This window comes from Aquarana catesbeiana, linkage group LG02 (genome assembly GCF_042186555.1).
Source record: "Aquarana catesbeiana isolate 2022-GZ linkage group LG02, ASM4218655v1, whole genome shotgun sequence".
NCBI lineage: Eukaryota > Metazoa > Chordata > Amphibia > Anura > Ranidae > Aquarana > Aquarana catesbeiana.
In genome coordinates, this window is record NC_133325.1 from 392,212,994 (window position 1) to 392,230,558 (window position 17,565).

At 41.9% G+C, this 17,565-nt stretch overlaps 1 protein-coding gene across 1 annotated transcript in view; it reads left to right on the forward strand.

Annotated features, from left to right (window-relative positions):
* The first annotated feature begins 8,876 nt into the window (after window positions 1–8,876).
* GAS2L2 (growth arrest specific 2 like 2) overlaps window positions 8,877–17,565 on the forward strand; it is a 57,744-nt gene continuing 49,055 nt past the window's right edge. Inside the window, exon 1 of the mRNA XM_073615220.1 lies at window positions 8,877–9,058. The gene's annotated coding sequence lies outside the window, so the exon portion shown is untranslated. The remainder of the gene's footprint in view (window positions 9,059–17,565) is intronic.

Genomic DNA, 17,565 nt, shown 5'->3' on the forward strand with positions numbered 1-17,565 from the left:
TCCTGTTTGCAGTTTGCAAGAAGCCATGTGGGGGACACAGCAAACATGTGGAAGAAGGTGCTCTGGTCAGATAAGATCAAAATTTAACTTTGTGGCCTAAAAGAAAAACGCTATGTGTGGCAGAAATCTAACACTGCACATCGACCTGAACACACCATGGTGGTGGTAGCATCATATTGTGGGGATGCTTTTTTTCACCAGGGACAGGGAGGCTGCTCAGAGTTGATGGGAAGATTGATGGAGCCAAATACAGGGCAGTCTTAGAAGAAAACCTGTTAGTGTCTGCAAAAGAGTTGAGAATAGAGGTTCACCTTCCAGCAGGACAACAACCCTAAACATACAGCCAGAGCTACAATGGAATGAAGCATATTCATGTGTTAGAATGGCCCAGGCAAAGTCCAGACCTAAATCCAATTGATAATCTGTGGCAAGACTTGAAAATTGCTGTTCACAGGCACTCTCCATCCAATCTGACAGAGCTTGAGCTATTTTGCAAAGAAGAATGGGCAAAAAATTAACTCTCTAGATGTGCAAAGTTGGTAGAGACATACCCAAAAAACTTAACCCAAATCAGTGTATATTTTTTAGTCTTTAGGAAAGTTATAGTATCTACAAACTATAGTATACAGTATATATCTAAAAAATTGATCAATCCTGATGTACTGACAGCCTATCTACTTTCCTGAGGCTCGAAAACACCAGGAGAGTACAAATACCCCCCCAAATGACCTTTTTGGAAAGTAGACAGTCTGAGGTAGTAAGAGGCATGGCACATTTTTTGAAGTTGTAATTTTTTGTCGCTTTTTTTTTTTTTTTTTTTTAGGAAATGAAGAAAAAAATATTTTTTTATTTTTTACATACTGTCACCAGTGCAGTACAGCATCATCAGATAAATAGTGTGGTGGCCAGGGACAATAACTGGTGACATCATGTTAAAGAAAACAAAACAACATTTTAATATTTTTTTTTCCATTTTTTAAAATATTTTATTTTTGTTTTTTTTTAATACTGGTTCCTGTAGAAAGGTGTCAGAATGCACAGTGCATCGCAATTTGTTGTGTATGTGGCTGCATAGCTGCAGACCGGTCAGGGTGCCCATGTTGACCCTTGTCCACAGCCAAATGCACCTACAATGGGTACGTGAACACCTGGTTTGAGTAATTCAATAATGATTTGAGGAATACAACAGTGAGTTCAGAGTGTTGACTTGACCTCCAAAATCTCCAGAGCTCAATCCAATCGAGCATCTGTGGGATGTGTTGGAAAAACAAGTCCAATCCATGGAGGCCCCACCTAGCAACTTACAGAACTTAAGGGATCTGTTACTGACATCTTGGTACCAGATACCACAGCATATCTTCAGAGGTCTAGAGGAGTCCATGCCTCGACAGTTCATGGTGGCTGGTCATAATGTTATGGTTGATGGGTATGTATGCAGTGTATTCTGTACGTAAACTCAGTTTCTAACCATACTCCTTTAAACCATGCCCAATATTCTGTGCAATGTAGCCATGCCTGCATTTCATTGCGGCACACTGAGCACACCACATTATCACTTCTACAAGCTATACTTCTTTATGAAAGTCTTAAGTTGGGGAGGTATGTTATTCTTCATATATTAGTGACTTTCTGGAATGTGATAGTTTTCTCCTATATAACTATATCTTGTGTAACTAAGTATAGCTAAGCTAAATCTGTATTCTTTTGTGAAAACCTAAATATGTAAATGGTATGGTGTAACAGTAATGTAACCTCTATCTTTTAAATAACACGTAGCCTCAGTGACCGTGCTTGAAATAAGAATGAACAGCAAAGCAATAGATTTGGTTGAAATAGCGTATTTTGCTTCACAGTGCTGATTGTTGCTGTACCTCTTGCAATTAGAATTTGCTAGGCAGCAGGGAGCTTTTTTAGGGTTCGCTTAGCAGCTTTAGCCTTAGGTTGGATAATTAATTTGTTCCTGTGCCCCAGCATACTCTCACATGTTAAGAGAGAGCTAGGATATAGGATAAATCAGCTTGGGGGTACTAACTGATCACTAGACCCAGTAACTGTGGCATCTGAATCCTTAACTGACCCTGTCGCCACACCATTCATTTCAACAAAAATCTTCTCAAAATAAAAAATGTGAATTTAGCATATTTTATGCATGTCATTTATTTGTAACAATTGTGTAGACATCCAAAAGCCCGGAGACTGGGTGCCACCATCTTGGATGTGATATCATCAGCCCTCGCAGACTGAAGTGATACTTTATAGCAGTGTTTCACAACCTTTTTTTAAAGCCAAGGCACCCTTTAAAACTATGCACAATCTTGAGGCACCTCATTCTAAAATGCAAAACACGAAACTAACATAACGTAGCAACATCCACACATGTAAGACACCCAATGTGATTTATCCTTCTGAAGCACATACACATTTGCACGCTAGTACTGATTAGTATTGCAATGTTTCTCTCCCTCACTCAGCTAAAGTGACCCCAGTACTGATGGAGAGGGGCAAACAAGGATGCTGTGCAGGTACCCAATGTCCTCCTTGTTAATTTGACGGCCGCTCCAGTGCGATCTGTCACCCGACCCATCCACGAATGACTGATCAGTATACTGGCCCGCTGCCAGTGTCGTGATCGTTGTCACCAATCACAGCAGATCACATGACAGTTATAAACAATTAATAGCTTTCTTTCATGCCATATGTCTAAATATCCTTTTTAGAATCTTGCATGACCAGTCTTAAATAATCCCAGTGTTAACAAAACTTTTTACTATACTGTATATAAATAGAACAGCAGTCTTCTTGTGGTCAAATGGTGCATATAAATCTTCAACATGCCCTTAAATATTTGCTTCACATACTGTGGGTTCCACCACCACCATGCGTCTATTGATGTACCTTCACCTTGAATGACGGACCCCACTATTTTTCAACAGGAGGTCCAACAGCGCTTGAAAAGATATGCTTCCATAAATTGCTTTCAGGGCTACAGATATCCATGTTTTAAAAGCTGTCATCCAATACTTCTTTACATATGATCCAGGGCATACCATAAATCAAAAGAAAGCTACATAGCATAAAACCACTCAATGTTTTTATTTAAAAAAAAAAGTTAAAAGATGCATTTACAAGCTTTAAAAATAGTCAAGAGCATTAATGCACAACTCACTCCACAGATACTAGCTAGTAGGAGAATCCAAGCTGGTGTTTCAGGTGTGTCCAACGTGATGATGTCATACTGCTCAGCCCACTTGATGTGTTGCGTGTATAACAGACTTTCTCAATGGCACTGTGGGCTGAGCAGTGCGACTGTACAAAACTCATATTATTATCAGCATAGTGTATGCATGGAGCCACGGAGGGATATTCCCTCTTAAAGGCTCCTGGCATTAAGTTTGTAGAAATGAGCGGAAGAGTGATGCTGTCCTGCTTAGTGTCTATCCTCTCTAGGATGGGGCTTGCACCCAGACGTTCACTATGTCAGTGAAACAGATTACCTACAATAATAGAAATAAATTCATGAGCAGTAAACTCTGTACCTTATAAGAGAGTCATGATGGGAGGTCATAGCAGACAACGGCTCTATTACAGCTTTGGTCAGACATTCAGAGCAATGTCCAGACATATGCAGTACTTAAGCCTTCTCTTTTGTTCTGTTCACTGTGTGGACACCTTCCATATTACATAGGAGGAGATTTTTCTCCCAGCTCATGGTTAGGACAATATTATTAGAGTCGCCTGAGTAGCCAACCTCTGCCAGAAACCAACATGATTGTGGAGCGGCTTTTTTCTACTACAAAGAGAAAGCAATCGGGCTCTGTGGGTTTCTCCTAAGTTCAGTGTTTTGATTACATCTGCCTGTGACTGTTGAGTAGGTTCCAGTAGTTAGAGTAGGAAGAACACTGGTGCCCAACATATTTTGTACCTCACCATACACCGAATTTAACTGTTAGCCTGACACACTGTTTTGAGGGTCATTCTGCATCATCCTTTAAGGAGGAGTGCTACATGCATATACATTTTTTCTTTCTTTTGGGGTTTAGATACCCATTAAATATTTTAGACCATGTTACTTAGAGCAACATGGACCTTAACCGGTTCCCGTCCGGCCTATGGCATAATGACGCCGGCAGGAACCGCTCGTAAATCCGGGTGGACATCATATGACATCCACCCTGATCACACCCCGCATGGGGCTGCGCAGCTGCGTGATCTGTAACACGGCTGCATTCAGCTTTCACAGCCGATGACTGATCACTGTACCGGCCCACTGCCGGTACCGTGTAACTGCTGTAACCAATTACAGTAGGTCACATGACAGTTGTATACAATAGATATCTTCCTTTCAATCCATCCATTGTATACAATTGTGTTACTAGCTGTGATTGGTCAGTGTGATCACATGGTACACACTGGGCAAATCACAGCCTATCTGTACCATGTGATTAGCTCTGACCAATCACAGCTAATCACAACAAAAGAAACTGAATGAATCGATTTCATTCAGTAAAATACTTGCATATAGTGATATTTATATATAAATACTAAACATTTCCCCAGAGACATACAATGTTACTATGGTAACATTATATTTCTCTGGTCAAAGTGTGTTATTGTAAAAAAAAAAAAATTGTAAAAAAAATTTAAAAATGTAATTTCTTCATTTTCCAAAACCCTATGACAAAAAATGACAACTTCAAAAAACTCACCATGCCTCTTACTAAATACCTTGGATTGTCTACTTTCCAAAAAGGGGTCATTTGGGGGTTATTTGTACTGTCCTGGTGTTTTCGGGCCTCAAGAAATGAGATAGGCCATCAGTACATCAGGACTGATCAATTTTAAGATATATACCATAGTTTCCTACAGACTAAATAATATACACTGATAGCAGAATACATTTTGGCCTAAATTTATGAAGAACAATTATTTATTTGCATACTTTAGTAATAAAAATTTAGTTTGGGTACAGTTTTGCATGACTGCGCAATTGACATTGACAAGTTGACAAGTGCGACAGGGATGAAAACTGAAAACGGTATTGAAGTGGTTAAGAAAGAAAAAAAAACAGCATTTTTGCATGCACATGATTGGAAGATGGAAATTAGCACAGCTTTACCGCATTCACTAAGCTCTGGGGAAGAGTAGTGCAATCACACTTTCAAAGTGCACAGTCTATTTGCCTTTAGTAAATCCACCCCTCTGTGTTTCAAATCTGTATCATGTGGGATGAAATTTTTCCTTGCATTAAAGCGTTTTTCACTAGAAGCAAAAGAATTTAGTGTGGCTCTATAGCCAAAACTTTTTTTTTTTTTCAGTTTTGCATTTTTTTACTTCAGTTACTGTCCTGGAGTATGTGAGAGGAATGTATTCGAAGGAGAAATTCCCCTCTTCTGCCTGGTTCACACCTATGCAGGTTGTAGTTTGCACAATGCAGGTGCATTGTGCGTTTTCCAATACACGTTTTTTAATTTGTTGAAGTCTAAGAAACCAAAAACCAGAAATAAGTCCCTGGCCCTTTCCATAAAATGCACAGATGTGAACGTGACCCATAGGAAACCATATTAAATCAACTGTAGTGTTTTTCTGCAAAACTGAAAATGCACAAAAAAATGCATAGGTGTGAACCAGGCCTCAGATAGTTTTCACGGGAGGAAGTGTCTTCATTGGTAAGTTTCCCCTCATATTCTGTTTTGGATTAAGGCCTGATTCACATGTATGCAGGTTGCAGTTTGCCTATTTCAGGTGCATTTTGCGTTTTTCAATACATGCTTTTCATTCATTGAAGTTTATGGAACCAAAAACCAGAAAAAAGTCCCTGGCCCTGTCCATAAAATGCAGATGTGAACTACATTCATAGGAAACCATGTTAAATGGACTGTAGTGTGTTTCTGCAAAACTGAAAATGCGCTAAAAAGTGCATAGGTGTGAACCAGGTCTAACTGTAATTTTTTAGGTTCTAACCCTTCACAACTCTTTTCAAATCTACGGCTCGATTCACACCTATGCATGTTGCTTTTGAGCGTTTTTGGAGGGTTTTTTTTCATGCTTGCCGCGTTTTTGAGCCGCGTTTTTGCCGCGATTTTGCCGCGATTTTGCCGCGATTTGCGTTTTGCGTTTTTTTTTTTTTTCATTTTTTTTTACAGTCTTACAAAAAAATTACAAAAAAAAAAAAAAAAAAAAAAAAACGGCAAAAACGCACCAAAAACGCATCAAAAACGCATCAAAAACGCTGCAAAAAAGGTGCACTTGCGTTTTTGATGCTTGTCCATTGAAAACCATTACATGCAAAACGCTGCATTTTGCATGAGAAAAAGTCCCCGACCCTTTCCAAAAACGCGGAGATACAAAAAAGCATTGATGTGAACATGTTCCATAGGAACCCATGTTAAAAAATTCCCGTGCATTTCTGCAAAATGCAAAATGCATCAAAAAACGCGCTAGTGTGAATGGGGCCTAAGGCCTCATGCACACTGGACATTTTTACAGCTGCTGTTTTTGGCTTCAGATTTTTTTTTTGCAGCCAATAAACTCTCCAGCATGTTATCCTATGTGTCCATGCACACATAGGCTGTTATTGGTGTTTTTTGGCAGAATCAGTGTGTTTTAAGAAGAGGTTTTTAGGGGTCTTTTTTAAAGCGGAGTTCCAATTTTAATTTTTTTTTTTAAAGGCAGCAGCTACAAATACTGCAGCTGCTGACTTTTAAAATATGGACACTTACCTGTCCAGGGCGCCCGCGATGTCGGCACCCGAAGCCAATCTTTCCCTTGGCTCTTGGGTGGAGGCACCGCCATCTTTGGTAAGGGCATCCGGAGGTGAAGCCTTGTGGCTTCACAGCCTGGTTCCCTACTGCGCATGCGTGAGTCGCGCTGCGTGATCCCACTGGTCCCTGCTGTCTTCTGGGACCTGCGTGTCTCCCAGAAGACAGCAGGGGGGGGCAGAGGAGGGGCCGGATATGGCATAGATATCTGCGGATATCTATGCCCGGAAGTGGGAGGAAATACCTGGATTATATAGGTATCTGCTCCCCCCTGAAAGGTGCCAAATGTGAGGGGGGAGGATTCCGAAAAAGCGGTAGTTTTTTCAGTGGAACTCCGCTTTAACCACTTCAATACCAGGCTCTTTCCTGCCTAGGACAATTTTGAGCTTTCAGCGCTGTCGCACTTTGATGGACAATTGTGCGGTCATACAACATTGTACCCAAACTATATTTTTATCATTTTCTTCCCACAAATAGAGCTTTCTTTTGGTGGTATTTGATCACCTCTGCGGTTTTTATGTTTTGCTAAACAAACTAAAAAAGACTGACTTTTTGAAAAAAAAAAAAAGCTTTTCTTCGTTTCTGTTATAAAATTTTGTTTTCTCCTTCACTGACGGGCACTGATGAGGCGGCACCGATGGGCACTGATGAGTTGGAACTGATAAGGTGGCACTGATGGGCACTGATGAGGAGGCACTGATATGTAGAATTGATGGGCACTGATAGGCGGCACTGATATGCAGCACTGATGGGCACTGACAGGCTGCACTGATGGGCACTGACAGGCGGCACTGATGGGCATTGACAGGCGGCATTGATGGGCACTGATCGGCGGCACTGATTGGCACTGATCGGCGGCACTGATTGGCACTGATAGGTGGCATTGATGGACACTAATAGATGGCACTGATGGGCAGCACTGATTGGGCAGGTACTGACAGGTATTAATGATGGGCACTGATTGGCACTGTATTGGACACATATTGGCACTGTGGTGGGCTCTGATTGGCACTGTGGTGGGCACTGGCAGAATTTATTATTGAGGCACTGCTGGGCACTGATTGGCACATCTAATGGGGCTGTGCTGATAATCAATGTGCTGATTATAAGCACAGACCCCCCCCTCTGATAGGGAGAGCCGCCAATCGGCTCTCCCTGTTAGTGCAAACTGCGGAATGCTGTTTAGCGGCACTTCCTGGTTCTCGCGATGATCAGCTGTGATTGGTCACAGCTGATCAAGTGGTAAGAAGCCTCTGTCAGAGGTTTCTTATCACAACCGGAGATGCGGCGTGTCAGACTGACACGCCACACTCGCGATCACCGTGCTGCGCCCCCGCGGGCACACGCCGGGAAGTTATCCTGCTGGACGTCATATGACCCCCAGTCAGGATAACAGAACCACTTCCCGGCCGTCATTCTGTTATAGGCCAGGTGGGAAGTGGTTAAGTTCCTAGGAGCTGTTATTAGCATTTTTTTCTGCTCCTAGCAAGATAAATAGTGTTATCCTGTATGTCCATGCATCCTACTTTAGGCTCTTAGTGTTTTTTGAGCTTCAGCTCCTAGGAGCAGAAATTTTTTTTTTTCGTAAAGTTTCTTGGAGCGTTTTTCCAGCATAAAAGCTGCTAAATGCTACTAAACGCTACTAATAGCACATTTTCTGGCTTTTTTCCCTTTTTTTAAAGGAACTGCAAAAATGCTAATAAAACTTTAACGCTCCCAAAACGCTACTACAAAAAGCTATTACCAGCGTTTTTTTAGCTTTAAAAAAAAGGCTAGTGTGCATGGAACCTTCAAGAATATGTTTTTACTATAGCTACCCTTTAATACAATAAAATACATCATTATACAGAAAGCTACAGGCTCATTGTATGAATTTCTTCAATGAACTGTGATAATTGAGACCATACCTCTAAAGTTTGGGAAAGCAGTCAACTACTTAATATTTGAAATATTGCAGGAAGAATTAAGAGGAATGTCTACACTTAAAAAACACGGTCTTTGTTTAGGCCAATAACCTGTTCCCAGTCAGGACAGTAAAGCCTGTGGGACTATGAGAGTTAATAGGGAGTGTTTGTAGCAAGCTTTTTGTCACCAAGGAGAAATGTGTAAGCTATTGGTAAGGAAACAAAACACTAAGCAGTTCTTTGAGAATAGGCATTTCCCCCTCTACTTGTTACATGGGGAGACTTGGTATGTTGTCTCTCTTTCACCGTGATGACGATCCACATGTCTAACAAAAGATGACATGGGACCTGGAATAGACAAGACACTGGGAGGTGGTCTCTCCGAAGGGATGTCAGGTTTGTACTCTAAAAGGAGAGGATGTCTTCATTTAGTAAACCACACATAGAGCATTCTCACCTACTTTTTTTTAAAGCAATTTGATGGACTTTAACAAGTAGGAAAAAATTGCAACCTGCCCGATATTTATTTGCTTGTTAATATGTGAATGTTCAATTCTGATTTGTGGTAAAGCTTTTTTTCTACATTGAAAATGTATTCAGCAACATATTGTGGGCCTAATATATACAAATAGACAAAGGAAATTTTAAATATACAATTTTTTTTTTCTTTGCATAATTTATAGCCAGCCTTAGAAAAAAATAATGTTTTAGCAAATGTTAGAATAAAAAAAGCATGGACTTTTTGTGTGTTACACACAGGTAGAGAAGGCAATAGTATTCCCAATGTGATAACATTTATTGGGAAACTAATAACATTGCAAATGCAAACTTTCACAACACTTGGTTCCTTCTTTAGACATCTTTGCAGATTGTTGTAAAAATAATAATACTTACACTTAAATAGTCTTTCCATTTTATATCCTTATGCAGGAAAAGTTCCATCTAGCTCTGTATATAACCACTGCAATTTTGTAGGAACATTAGGGATGGTAAACCAGGCACCGGGTTTTAAGTAGAACCCAGAGTTTCCCTAATCCAGAACTATACATAGGGCATATTTTGCTTAAAGTGCATAAAAAAAGCATTGCGTATCACAAGAAATGTACTATTCCTTAAAATAAAATACTAATTTACCTTGTTGTCATCCCTGGTTGCATCTCAGTGCTGCTGATCTCCTGCAGCCTGTTTGCAGCCACTTCCTGTCTACTATACTTCGCAGATGGCTGCATGGAATTTCTCAGCGTGGGTTTTCTAGTGGTAACAACACTTGACCAAACCTGCATAATGTGTGTTGAAACACCTGCTGTTGTCTCCATCAGATACCATGTGACAAGGTGACAATGTGGAAGCACCCGTAACAAGAGGTGCCTGAACAAGGATCTTCATGGCAATATCACTAGGTCTTGCCTACTGGGAACTTTTACCCCCTTCCTGCCCATGCCGGTGTTCAGCTTTCAGCAATGTCGCACTTTGAATGACAATTGTTACACTGTACCCATATGAAATTTATATCAATTTTTTCACACAAATAGAGCTTTATTTTGGTGGTATTTAGTCACCACTGGGTTTTTTATTTTTTTGTTAAATAAACGAAAAAAGAACGAAAATTTTGAAAAAAAATTTTTTAAATAGTTTGTTATAAAATTTTGCAAACAGGTAATTTCTCTCATTCACTGATGTGCGCTGATGGGCACTGAGAGGCTGCACTGTTGGGACAGCACCGATGGGCACTAATGAGGCGGCACTGATGTGCACTGATTAGGCAGCACTGATGGGCATTGATGAGGCGGCACTGATGTGCACTGATGAGGCAGCACTGATGGGCATTGATGAGGCGGCACTGATGTGCACTGATTAGGCAGCACTGATGGGCACTGATGAGGCAGCACTGATGGGCACTGATGGGCATTAATGAGGCGGCACTGATGTGCACTGATTAGGCAGCACTGATGTGCACTGATTAGGCGGCACTGATGAGGCAGCACTGATGTGCACTGATTAGGCAGCACTGATGGGCACTGATGAGGCAGCACTGATGGGCATTGATGAGGCGGCACTGATGTGCACTGATTAGGCAGCACTGATGTGCACTGATTAGGCGGCACTGATGAGGCAGCACTGATGGGCAGTGATGAGGCAGCACTGATGGGCACTGATGAGGCTGCACTGATAGGCGGCACTAATACGCTGCACTGATAGGTGACACTGATGAGGAGGCACTGATGGCCACTGAATGGCAGCACTGATGAGGCTGCACTGATAATCAGAACACTGATAATCAGTGCCCTGATCATCAGTGCAGATTTCTCTTTTTCACAAGCCGGTTACCAGCTCTCCTCACACTGTCAGCTTAAGGAAAGGAATGCCGATAACTAGCTTGTGTTTACATCGTGATCAGCTGTGATTAGACACAGCTGATCACGTGGTAAAGGGCTGCTGTGCTTGGCCCTTCCTCTCGATCTGTGATCAGCTGTGTCCCAAGGACACAGCGATCACAGAGCGTGCTGCCCATGCGCTGCGGCGGGGGTGCGATCGCAGAAGGACGTCATATGACGCCCTCCCAAAACTGCCAGAACGCGCTATAGCCGAATGACGGCTTGAGAAGTGGATAAAAAAAAAAGATGAAGGTTTAAGAATACTGAGAATTACTTTTAAAATTATGTTACCATATTAAAGCTTACTGTATATGAAATTTTAGAGATTGTGTTTCCATGTAGAGTATTTTAGTGAGCTGGTATAGATACCAAAGTAACAAAAAATGATAACTAATTACTGCAAAGTGTTTTATAACCCAGTTTTTCTTTATGGAGGGATTTGTTGCATGTTCTAACAGTAATGTTATTATGGAATTACATATTCTCAGCAGAAATAAAATCAATAATAGCTCAAGAAATGTAACCCTTTCATGACTAAGCCTATTTTTGAATTTTGGTGTTTACAAGTTAAAATCTGTATTTTTTGCTAGAAAATTACTTAGAACCCCCAAACATTATATATATTTTTTTAGCAGAGAATCTAGAGAATAAAATGGAGATCGTTGCAATATTTTATATCACGCGGTATTTGTGCAGCGTTGTTTTAAACGCAAATTTTTGGGAAAAGGGACACTTTCATGAATTTTAAAAAATCCAAACAGTAAAGTTACCCCAATTTTTTTGTATAATGTAAAAGATGATGTTACGCCGAGTAAATAGATACCAAACATGTTACGCTTTATAATTGCACGCAATTTTTTTTTTATCACTTTTATTGCTGTCACAAGGAATGTAAACATCCCTTGTGACAGTAATAGGTGGTGACAGGTACTCTTTATGGAGGGATCGGGGGTCTAAAAGAACCCCGATCCCCCCTTTGCACTTCACAGTATTCAGATCACCGAAAACGGCTATTCTGAATACTGTGTATCTTTTTAAAACCGGTGCCATTGGCAGCCAAGTAAACGGGAAGTGAAGTCATGGCGTTGCTTCCGCGTTTACAATTAGAAGGCTGGAACAAAGCCGTCCACAGCTTTGTTCCAGCCCGCCCCCAGCCGCCGGAGGCACCCGATTGGTCACCGGGTGCCTCCGGCGGTTGGGGGCGGGAGGGGGGGGACGTCCCCTCCCGCTGCTCCGGTATAACAGCCGAGCGGCTTTTAGCCACATCGGTTGTTATATCTGGAAAGCCGATCGCCCGCTGTAAACAACAGTACCGGGATGATGCCTGCAGCTGCGGGCATCATCCCGGTATAACCCCAGAAAGCCGAGTACGCACATCTGCGTATGCTCGGCTGGAAGGGGTTAAGAACAAAACCGTAATGAATTGAAGTTTACCAGTCGAGGTACATACAGATTGTTTTTAGTTACAAAAAATACCTGTTGATTTTGTCCAGTGTCCTTGTGCACTAAACTGAAACCTTAAACAATGCTATCAGCCTTCAGGTATCTTCTGTGAACTACCAAACCTATGCCCTGTGTAATAAAGATACAGTGAGGGGAAAGGGGGTTATTTACGAAAGGCAAATCCACTTTGCACTGAAAGTGCACTTGGAAGTGCAGTCGCTGTAAATCTGAGGGGAAGATCTGAAATGAGGGGAAGCTCTGCTGATTTTATCATCCAATCATGTGCAAGCTAAAATGCTGTTTTTTATTTTCCTTGCATGTCCCCCTCAGATCTACAGCGACTGCACTTCCAAGTGCACTTTCAGAGCAAAGTGGATTTTCCTTTCGTAAATAACCCCCAAAGTGTTTGTACTCAAACTCAGGAGAGCAGCCTAGGGTGACAACATTGCTCCTCGCTAGATACAGTGCACAACGTGAGTAGTGTTGCTCTAAGACAGTAGATGTCTTACTGGCAGGATCACAAGATGAAAATGAGGGAAAACATTGTTAAGAAATAAAATGGGTGTAGCCACTACCTCTAAGGACTAGCAAGGAGCAATATATAACAATTCCATTTTTTGGGTTAGGTATGTTTTATTGCCTGTGCAGAGCCAAGTGTTATTTTACACAGATGCTCAATGCATGCCTTTCATTCCTTTATACTTGTTTATACTTTATACTTTAGATATGGCTTTTGATATAGTCAGTTCTTATTATTTTCAGTTTCTAACTACTATATTATCTCTGATTGAGCTCTGGCCTGTAAGGTAATTACCTCTGATGCACGGATTACCACTTTTAAATGTTCCCTCTGCTATCATGTTTAAAAATGTTTTGCACAAATACTGTACATAAGCATCCAATAGAAAAAAAAAAATGTAGTGGCCTTATCTTTATCCTATTTAAACACAAAAAGTGATTGTAAAGTTATTTTTTTTAAATAACAAACATGTTATACTTACCTGCTCTGTGCAGTGGTTTTGCACAAAGCTACCCCAATCCTCCTCTTCTCGGGTTCCTGGCTTTTCCTCTTCTCCATCTGCCTCCACAGGAAGCCGCTTCCCATGGTGGCACAAATGCAGGCTCGATCCCAAGCAGGGCTGGGTGTGTCTATTGATGCACACAGTGCAGCTTAGCCCCCTCCCCCTCTGCTCCCTTGTCACTGGATTTGATCAACAGCAGAAGGAGCCAGTGGCTCCCACTGCTTTTACAGAGTCCAGTGAGTAGAAAACTGCAGTTTCGCTGCTCTTGGGCATATCACTATATCGAAATCTGGCTCAGGTAATTAGTTGGGGTGGCTAAAAAACCTTCAGCGTTTACAACCACTTTAAGGGGAGAGGATGGGCTCCTATCCGTCTACCTATTTGTGTGAAGGAGGGGTGGGCTACACCTGCTTAGGTGATATAAGAAAAGGCTAAGAAAACTTTGTGTGGGAGTTTTCTTAGCCATTAACTACTTGCCGACCATCCGCCGCAGTTGTACTGCGGCAGAATGGCACAGCTGGGCAAAACGACGTTATTGTAACGTCGCTTCGCCCTGTGCTCATTAGGGGAGCTCGCGCGCCCTGCTCGCCCATGGACTCGCCGGCTCCCACGATCGCTCAGGGCACACGGAGAACCGGGATCTGTGTGTGTAAACACACAGTTTCTGGTTCTCTGAGGGGAGAACAGACAGATTGTCTGTTCATACAGAGTATGAACAGCGATCTGTCATCTCCCCTGCACAGTCCCCTCCCCACTTCAGTTAGAACACACAATAGGGAACCTATTAATCCCCTGATTGCCCCCTAGTGGTTAACCCCTTCACTGCCAGTGACATTTTTACAGTAATCAGTGCATTTTCATAGCACTGATCGCTGTAAAAATGACAATGGTCCCAAAAATGTGTCATAATTTTCAGACGTGTCTGCCATAATGTCGCAGTCCTGATAAAAATCGCAGATCGCCACCATTACTAGTAAAAAAAAAAATTAATAACAAAAATGCGATAAATTGATATATTGATAAAAATCAATATACGCTTATTGCATTTTTTTTACCAAAAATATGTATAAGAATACATATCGGCCTAAACCGAGGAAAAAAAAAATCATTTTTTATATATTTTTTGGGGATATTTATTATAGCAAAAAGTTAAAAATATTGCGTTTTTTTTTCAAAATTTTCGCTCTTTTTTTGTTTATAGCGCAAAAAATAAAAACCGCAGAGGTGATAAAATACCACCAAAAGAAAGCTCTATTTGTGGGGAAAAAAGAACGTCAATTTTCTTTGGGTGCACGACCACGCAATTGTCAGTTAAAGCGACGCAGTGCCGAATCTGAAAAAGTGCTCTGGTCAGGAAGGGGGTAAAATCTTCCGGGGCTGAATCGGTTAAACTAGAAGTTCTATTTCATGTTTTTGGTTCACCATTCTTCACCCTTTTACGATCTTGATTGCTCTCCATGATCTCCATTTGCTACATGGTGTCAGCGCTTAATCCATATGACTTTTCAATACATGCTGTGGAATTTAGCCACTTGTCTAAAAAATACAAGTTTATTATCACATAAACAATCTTCGATACAGGAGATTACTGAACACATTTAAAGTCTAAGTTTAGTCAGAAAAAAACAGTACTAGGGACATTGCCCACTAGCAATATGATGTGTCTTTTGTGCTGCTGGCTCCTGCATTAGTTTAGATCTTCTTTCTCGACCCCCCACCCTAGCTACCTTAATCTTCTGGTGTGGACTAATCGAGCAGAGGGACCTGCATTATGCACTAATCAAGAGTACCAATTAAGGGCCGGGTCATACTGGCCTGACAAGCGCACTGACTTGGAGTGCATAAGTCGCATGACATGTCAAAATCAAGGGTTCCCTATGAGAGACATCTTAACTGGTCCAACTTGTGTTGGTCCGACTTTTGAAAAGGTTCCTGCACCACTTGGTCCGACTTGGGTCAGATTTCAGCCCACTGAATTTAATTAAAGTCGCATCCAAGTCGGATCAGCATCTTAACTAATCCGATGTGTGACATGCGTCTGGTATAGATTTTGAGAGGAACCCCATGCCAAAATAAGAAAAAAATAGTGTGGGATCCCCCCAATATCCATACCAGATCCTTATCTGAGCAGGCAGCCTGGCAGGCCAGGAAAGGGGAACCATACCAGGCCACTTGCCCTCAACATGGGGGGTGGGTGCTTTGGGGCAGGGGGGGCTCTGCCCCCTGCCCTAAAGCACCTTGTTCCTATGTTGATGGGGACAAGGGTTCCTTCCCCTCAACCCTGGACTGAGGTTGTGGGGGTCTGCGGGTGGGGGCTTATCGGAATCTGGAAGCTGCCTTTAAGAAAAGGGGTCCCCAGATCCCGGACCCCTATGTGAATGAATATGGGGTACATAGTACTCCTACCAATTCACCCCCAAAAAACAGTGTTGTGTAATAAAAACATGAAACAGTTTTTAAAAAGTCCTTTATTAAAAATTACTAATGTCCCCGTGGTAGCTCCAATGTCAATCATGATGTCTTCCTCCACCACCGCGCTGTCATGGACCCTGAAAAAAATAAGCTCCTCTTTCAACGCTGGCTCCCGCCATTCTGTCAGCTCCGGTGTCTGACAGTCCTTATATAACTTTGGGCGTGGCCAATGCGGGGACGTAACTCGGAGACCCTGCCCCCTTGTGACGTCAAGGACCCATTTTGTCTGGGTCTGTGACACCACAAGGGGGTGTTGTGACCGAGTTACGTCACCGCATGGCCACGCCCCAAAGTTATATAACAACTGTCAGACACTGGAGCTGACAGAATGGCGGGAGCCAGCATCGGAGTAGGAGCGTTTTTTTTGTCCAGGTCGAATGGCGGAGGAAGACATTGTGAGTGACGTTGAAGCTACCATGGGGGGACATTAGTCATTTTTAATAAAGGACTTGTCAAAAACTGTCTCATGTTTTTATTATACTACACTGATTTTTTTGGGGTGAATTGGTAGGGGTACTATGTACCACATACTAAATTGAATTTACATTTATCGGAACCCCCCAAAAAAGTGTAATATTTTGCAGCTTACCAATCCATAGATTTGGTGGCTGTTTTAGTTTTCTTCTTTTAGTTTCTTTCTTTATTTTTACCTGGTGATCTGACCAGGAGCACACGTACTGCCTTAGGCTGCATTCACACCTGAGCGATTATCTGCTTGAAGCTTGAGGCTTAAAGCTCAAAAACGCTGGAGGAGAAAAAAGTCAACGATTCTCTATAGAGATTGTTCACATCTCCACTCCATGTCACCTGAAGCCAAACGCCTGAAGCTCAAACAAGTTCTGGAGCTTTTCTTGTCGCTCAAATCGGGCAGATTTGGGCATTTTTGCCGTGTTTTTATTCTCATAGAAATGAATGGACATGTGCCATCTGCATGTTTTTGTGTGTATTCACACATTGTGCTGCGCATTTTTTGCGCAATTGTCTGCTCAAATGAAAAATGAAAAAAATAAAATAGTAATAATATATGAATAAATAAATGTAAAATAAATACACAAATAACTAAAAATCATCATAGACAAGTAAAATAAATGAATAATATGTAATAATACATTGACCGCTTGCCGACCGGTTCACGCCGATATACAGCGGCAAAGTGGTTTGTTCCTGCGAATCGCTGTATGGGTATGTCTGTACCTTTAAGGGTGATAGCAGGCGAGCAAAGCCGGAGGGGCGCGCACGTGCCCACTGCACGGCGGGGAACCCAATATGTGTGGCCGGTGGGCACGATCGCCGCCGGCCACGCACGATCACGTGCACAAGAGCAGGAACAGGGATTTGTGTGTGTAAACACACAAATTCCTGTTCGGTCAGGAGAGAAGAGACATATTGTTTGTTTCTACTAAGTAGGAACAACGATATGTCTCTTCCTCTTGTCAGTCCTATCCCCTCACAGTTAGAACACACCCAGGGAACACACATTTAACCTCTTGATCGCCCCATAGTGCTAACCCCTTCCCTGACAGTGACATTTACACAGTAAACAATGCATTTTTATAGCAGTGATCGCTGTATAAATGTCAATGGTCCCAAA